The sequence below is a fragment of the Diabrotica virgifera genome, chromosome 2 (genome assembly GCF_917563875.1).
Source record: "Diabrotica virgifera virgifera chromosome 2, PGI_DIABVI_V3a".
Lineage (NCBI taxonomy): Eukaryota > Metazoa > Arthropoda > Insecta > Coleoptera > Chrysomelidae > Diabrotica > Diabrotica virgifera.
The window spans coordinates 205,838,201-205,845,464 of record NC_065444.1 but is presented as its reverse complement, the minus strand read 5'-3'; the positions used below and the strand labels follow the sequence as shown (position 1 = coordinate 205,845,464).

General features: G+C 33.4%; 1 long non-coding RNA gene across 1 annotated transcript; it reads right to left on the bottom strand.

Moving 5' to 3' along the window:
• Positions 1-5,982: 5,982 nt before the first annotated feature.
• On the bottom strand, positions 5,983-6,439 carry LOC126880693 (uncharacterized). Its single transcript, XR_007696683.1, has 2 exons — positions 6,105-6,439; positions 5,983-6,045 (listed from the first exon to the last, which is right to left on the bottom strand). It is a non-coding gene; the product is annotated as an uncharacterized LOC126880693 (long non-coding RNA).
• Between the last annotated feature and the right edge of the window lie 825 nt (positions 6,440-7,264).

Sequence of the window (7,264 nt, the reverse complement as noted above, 5' to 3'; positions counted from 1 at the left end):
TGTTATCTAAATGCTTCAAAGATGACAAAGTAAAATTTTTAAAAGGAAATATTTACAGCGACCAAAGATACAGCGAGGTAAATATGAAAAATCATCAAAATTGATTTTCGCGTTTTTGCATAAAATTTGATTTTTGAATATGTTTCACCAATTGTAGATAAAAATAAACTTCATATTCGGATTCACCGACCTCGAAAACATAACGAATGACCAAAATTTGCCATTCACCTATTATGGTCGCTTTTTTGATTTCTAAGTCTCAATGTAGAGGTGTGGCGCTCGCCTATTTAGTCCAGGTTGTTAGGCGGCGCGGCACCCTTACCAATATTATTTCTGATTCGGATTCTTTGCGGATTCCTGTTCAAAAATTTTCCCTCTAAAAAAATCTGAAGAGTGTGAATTTTTGGATATAAATTTTTTATTCAATTTTTTTGAAACAAATTTTAAAATTTATCCTCTTCTGCTCTGGAAAACATATTTTTTAGGGTTTTTTGGTGCCATTTTAAACAGAAAATGTCGTTTTGTTTTTTTCCAAAGTTGATAGATTTTGAGTTATATGCGAAGTTTTGAATTATGGCACCTCATAACAATCTCGTCTAGAATATTACGCAGACTCTAAAAGTGCAATAATATACACGGTGCTCCATTTAACATAACCAAGTTACTGTACACATCTGGTATAACCGGAAGTGGCATGTCTGTCAAAATATTTTCTTTATTTCCCTCATAACTTGCAGTTGCCTTAAAATATCTACACACACCCAAACTTATATGGAATCATCTGATATTTCTTACTATTCCATGCGAATTTAAAAAAACGAACATATCATGTTAAACAATATTTATTTTAAAGTAATTTAATAACAAATACATAACAATTAAATAAAACAATAAAGTATTTAACAAACAAATTGAAAGTAGTTGTTTTAAAGTCAATAGCATTAAAAATTTCAATGTAAAACGAATAATGTTTAACTTGTTTTTATTTTTTTTTATTTTGTATTAGTCAGTGTTATCACCTCTAGGTCCTTATGCAAGCTTCAGTTTGCGTGAGCACGCTCCTAATCAAATTATCAACATTTTGTTGTGGTAGGTTGCTCCATCCTTTAAAAGCAGCTTGTACTAGCCGTGCGGTGTTTTGTGGATTATCCCGGCGAGCACTAATTTTTCTTTTAAGCATATCCCACAAATACTCTATAGGATTAAGCTCGGATGAGCAAGCAGGCCACTCCAAACAAGGGATACCTTCTGCTTCAATGATGCCTATAGTCACTCTAATAGTATGTAGAGGTCCATTATCATGCAATAAAATTAAATTTTCTTTTGTTGCTCCTCTCCAGAGCCCGACTATAGGTTATCAACATACCTGTGAGCAGATAAAGTTGATTGGATGAAAATTAAAGGAGTTTTTTTACGGATCACAATTCCTCTCCAGAACATTACACTTCCCCTTGTATATTTGAGAACAGATCTGACAGTGTTCGTTGTGGCTTGTCTTCCTCGACCTCTAAGTACACGATTTCGTGGGTCATCTGATTTTCCATCTGATTACATTAAATCCTGACTGTTTTTGAAAATAGCACATTTTGTCAATTCCCAATGTTCCAGTTTTGGTGGTGAAGACACCAATTTAGGCGATCAATCTTGTGCTGCCTGGATAACTCGGGAACCCATAACTGTCTCCTGCTGTATACTTCTTGGTACGAACTCTTCTTCTTATCGTTTCAACTGAAAGAGTTACACCTGTAGCTTCCAAAAGCTGCCTTTGGAGCTGCAAGTGAGAAATGTTTGGGTGTCTTCCAGCTGATTGGACAATTAAACGATCGTGGAGAGCCGTTATTACGTTTGGCGACTTTCTCTTGCTTATTTTTGAGCTTTCCTAGTTCCTGTTACCTAGCATATGTTTTGGACAGAACGCCCTGTATAACGCCTAGCTCTGCAGCTACGTTCATCTGAGAACATTACTTTCTCCACAAGACCAATAATTGTTCCTCGTTGTAAGTTGTATAACCCCACATGAGGCATATTTTCGTTTTTGGACGCAAAAGTTAGTTTATTTATTTTCATTCAATTTGCCACTCAAGCAAATAACCTATACCATACCGGGCTGTACTATTCGATTGTCTTATATATTTGTTTATTTTCAATAAAAACCTTTAATCTTCGCAACAATAAAAAGTTTTTTCAAAAGAAATAAATATTACTTTGAAATACATGGTGATTCCATATAAGCTTGGGTGTGTGTATTCATAAATGTAGAATTGTAAATATTTTATCTTACATTTTAATTCTCCTGTATATAATTTTTCTTAATTATAATTAAGAGCACGGAATAAAAATCTCACACTTATGGACCTACGTCGGCCCAGATGGGTGGAACGGATTGGGATTACTACGGTAGCCGCAGCCGTTGCGAACTACTTTTAACTTTGAATCTTTAAGACATAAGTAAGAATAAGAGTCGCCACTCTGTGAACTAATTTTTATTACTAATAGGAAGTCAAATTGATTGCAGTAGAATTATAATAGTTTCGGATTTAAGCATGAAGGGGGGAAGAAAGGAGACGGTTTTGGTTAGTGTGGAAATCAAGGCAGTTAGTCGATTTTAACATCAGGACCTCGACGGACTTGCTATTTGGGATAATCGAAAAAGACGCAACTTAGAGACGCTTTAAGACGGGTATTATGACAAGACAGTTATAATGTTCATTAGACGCAATTATTTCCAAATACATTTCTTTTTATAAGAACACGTAAAATTTTGGTCGCAATTACACAAACACTTTTACATTTCGTTCAACTTAATAGTACCTATCTATAATTTAATTGTCTATTTTATTAATTAAAACTGTTAAGACTCACACGGACTTTTATTACGATTGTCTTTAACGAATCCTACATAAATATCGTGAAAATGGAACAAAGAGAAGAATGAACTGGAAAGGGCAAACCAAGACACGCCAAAAAACTGATAAAACAACAAATATCGGATACAACACAAAAAACGGACACGAAAATGGCAAAGGAAAAGGATCTGAACAGATTAGATAAAATAAAACACACGAACAGAAAAAAATATAATAAAAAAACGAAAAAATGTGATAAAATAAAAATAAGTACGTGGAACATCAGAACAATGCTTGAACCAGGAAAAATGCAGGAGATCGTCTCAGAACTAGAAAGATACCAAATTGATATTGCAGTGACTCAAGAAATTAGATGGGCAGGTCAAGGAGAAATAAATAAAAAGAACTACACACTACAGTACTCGGGACATGAAAAACAAGGTCAATATGGAGTTGCTTTCATAATTATGGGAAAAATAAAAAATAACATTATGCAATTTAAACCAATAAATGAACGCATGGCTTACCTGAGAATTAACGCCAAACCATTTAATACATCAATTAGTAAGACTACATTAACCAAGTAGCAGGTAAGCACACAATACACGAAAAAACTAATGACAATGGTCAACGATTATGTAACCTAGCAGCTAGTACCAATATGATTATCGTTAGTACAAAATTCGAACATCCTAAATATCATAAAGTAACGTGGATTTCCCCAGACCAAAAAACATTGTCACAAATAGACCATATACTGATTACAAGAAGGAAGCAAACATCGGTAACAGACGTGAGAACCTACAGAGGTGCACATGCAGACACAGACCATTTTATGGTGACTGCAAAGGTAAGACAAAAAGTCAAAAGAACTCAAAAAAACACGACAACAAAAAATAAATGGCACGTAGAAAAACTGAATGCTCCAGACATAAGGATTAAGTATGCTGACGACATGAACAAAAAACTGAAGGAACAATCTAAACCTACAAAGGATATAGAAACAGATTGGAGAAATATAAAAAAATGTATAAATGAAACAGCGGATGTACACATTGGGATAAAAAGAAACAAAAAAAGACAAGAATGGTATAACGAAGAATACCATAACATGCTAAAAAAGAAGGTAGAAATGAGACAAATGTAGATAAGAACAAATAGACAGGATTATAGGGAAGAATACAATAGAATAAGACATGAACGCAAGAAAAAATAAGGAAAATTAGACGTGACTGGTTGGATGATAAGATAAAAGAAATAGAAAAAGAAAGTAAGAACAGAAACACAAAAGAATTCTATAAGAAAATTAGTGAGCAGAACAAAACTTTTAAAGGAAAGATAAAAGGCATAAAAGATAAAAATGGAAAAGTATCAGAAAACGATGAAGAGTATAAAGAAATTTGGGCTAACTATTTTAAAGAATTATTAACAGAACAAGAAGATCAAGACCTAAATGAAAACATAGAAGAAGAGACAATGATGTTAGGAAACCAGCTAGAAATACCAACAAAAGAGGAAGTTGAGGAAATTATTAATAGCAGCCGTAATGGTAAAGCCTCAGGATCGGACTGTATCAATATGGAGCTTATAAAATATGGTGGTGAAGAATTAAAAGATAAATTATACAATTTAATAAAAGACATGGAACGAAGAAAAAATGCCGGAAGAATGGTACAAAGGACAAATTATCACGATTCATAAAAAAGGAGATCAACAGATGTGCAATAACTACAGAGGACTGACGCTATTAAACACAGCATCTAAAATCATGTCCGCCTTAATACAACGAAGACTGACCGAAGCTACCACGAATATCATAGGACACTATCAATGCGGATTTGTTAAGGGAAAGTCTACAACAGATGCCATACATACGGTTAAACAAATTATGGAAAAAGCACATGGATATAAAATAGAAATTGAACTGCTTTTTATAGATTTTCAGGAAGCATTTGATAAAATAAAAAGATCAAAATTAATGGTAGCTCTGAACGAAATGGGAATACAAAATAAATTAAGAAGACTAATACAAATGACAATGAGTAGAACTGTAGTTAGCATAAAAACTCAAGTAGGCGACACAGAAGAATTTGTCATCAATAAAGGCGTGAGACAAGGAGATTCATTATCAGCAACTCTGTTTAATCTTGCCCTAGTATACATCGTCAGGAAGATCAACAAAGGCACCCTCCGAACGAGAGAAGGACAAATAATAGCATACGCTGATGATATTGTTCTAATAACAAAAAATAGAAAAACAATGGAACGAATGTTAAACGAATTGGTAACAGAAGGAACAGCAATGGGATCAAAAATAAACCAAGAAAAAACCAAAATAATGAGATTTGACAAAAACTTTAAAAAGAGAAAGGTTAGAGTAGGAGAATACACTTTTGAAGAAGTCGAAAAATTTAAATACTTAGGAATATTAATAACAAGCAATGGAGAAAGAGAAACCGAAATCAAAGAAAGGATTATTACAGCAAATAAGAGCTTCCATGCAAATAAAAAATTACTTAAAAATAAGTTATTGAGTAAGAAATCAAAAATGAAAGTATACAAAACAATAATTCGACCGACGATGATGTATGTAGCAGAAACTCTTAGCATGACAAAAAACAAGAGGAAAATCTTAGTATACAAGAAAGAAAAATACTAAGAGCAATACTAGGACCAATAAAAATAAGTGACAATGAATTTAAACAAAGAACGAACCTTGAGCTACTGGATGAAATTAAGGAAGATATAGTGTGTAAAATAAAACAGCAAAGAGCAAAATGGCTAGGACACATACGGAGATCCGGATCAACTACGACGATATTCACAATATTGGAATGGACACCAGCTGGCAAGAGAAGAGTTGGAAGACCAAGATCTACATGGTTACAAGAAGTAGTAAGTGATCTCAACAAGGCGGGCATACGACATTGGAAAGAAAAAACCAGAGACAGGAAAGAGTGGAGAAAAATAACCGAGAAAATTAAATAACGAACATGAGGACTGATCTACCTCAAACCATAGATCTAGAGAGCGTAAGCGGCGTAACCCCTAAAGGGGTGTTTAGCCACTATATATATATATATAGAACAAACTTTGAGATTCTTTGGGTAAAACAGCTGAAAGAATAGGCTAAGTGTACTCTTTATTCCTTTATTGATCCAATATTTCGTCGATAGTCATCGACATCATCAGGGATAAGCTACAAATAGTTTTACATAAAGAATTGACAGTCTATTTAAATTTTTTGATGTTACTTACAATTTGAGATTAGCGCCGTAATGAAAGCTGGTCAATGTTATAAAAACTTGTATAAGTTGTCTTACAAAAAACATGTAGTGTATATTTACAAAACTGGTACAAAAACAACGAAAAAGGTGTTTTCTTTTTTTGCATCGGACTGAAATAAGTCCTCTCTCGAGAGTTTTACATCTTTTTATTTTATTTTAATGCAGAACCTGAACCATGTGACATGTTGTAGGTTGGAAAACACTAACCTCTAAAATCTTCTCTCTTAGATAGTCGAAGTAGAATGGAGATTTTAGTGGCCTTTGCCTTCATTGGATGTATATACCTATATTTGCTTAGAAACTCAAGTTCTAGCTAATTTTATTTATTTAAAAAAAAAAAAAAAAAATTTTTGTACAATTGAAATTGTTAATGTGATTGAAGATCACTTTAACAAGAGTTTGTTTACTAGATCTTGGTTAATTTCAAGATCTAGTTCTTATGTAAATGAATATGTGCTGTTAGATTTGTTACTAAAAGTCTATTGTTAAACTGTGCGATACTATGGTAATGTAATATTTTTATTCTAAAATGGAATCTATTGAATTGTTGAATTTAATATGTTGTTTGTCAACTGTGAGAAGAAAAGAGTAGATTTCACTAAGGTGGTGGATGTCTGTTTTTTTATTTATGTTGTTATCTGTTTGTGCTATGCAAGCCATTTCTAGGAAAAGACGTTTTTTGTAGTTGGTTTCCCTTTCTAGAACCTCTACAGAATCAAAGTCCATCTGGTGTCCTTCATTTACTGCGTGAAGCGCTAATGAGCAACGGTCAGGATGCAGTCTGCAGTCGCTTTTATGTGACGTTAAACGATTTTTTAAATGCCTTTCTGTGTGGCCTATGTATTTTTTATTACAGTCTTTGCATGGAATGCTGTAAACTACATGTGACATCTGCTCCTTAGGTGTTTTGTCTTTTACTTTTGTGTGAAGACTTTTGATTGTAAATACAGTTTTGTTGGCAAATTTAAAATTATGAAAAGAATTAAGTACCCTTGCTAGTCTGGGTGTGAGTTCCTTGATGTAAGGTAGAGAAATCATAGTGTATTCTATAGTTGGTTCAATAGTTATGCTCTGTTCAACATTTTCCCTTATTTCTTGGATGTTGGTGTCAATTCCTTCGGCACCACCTCC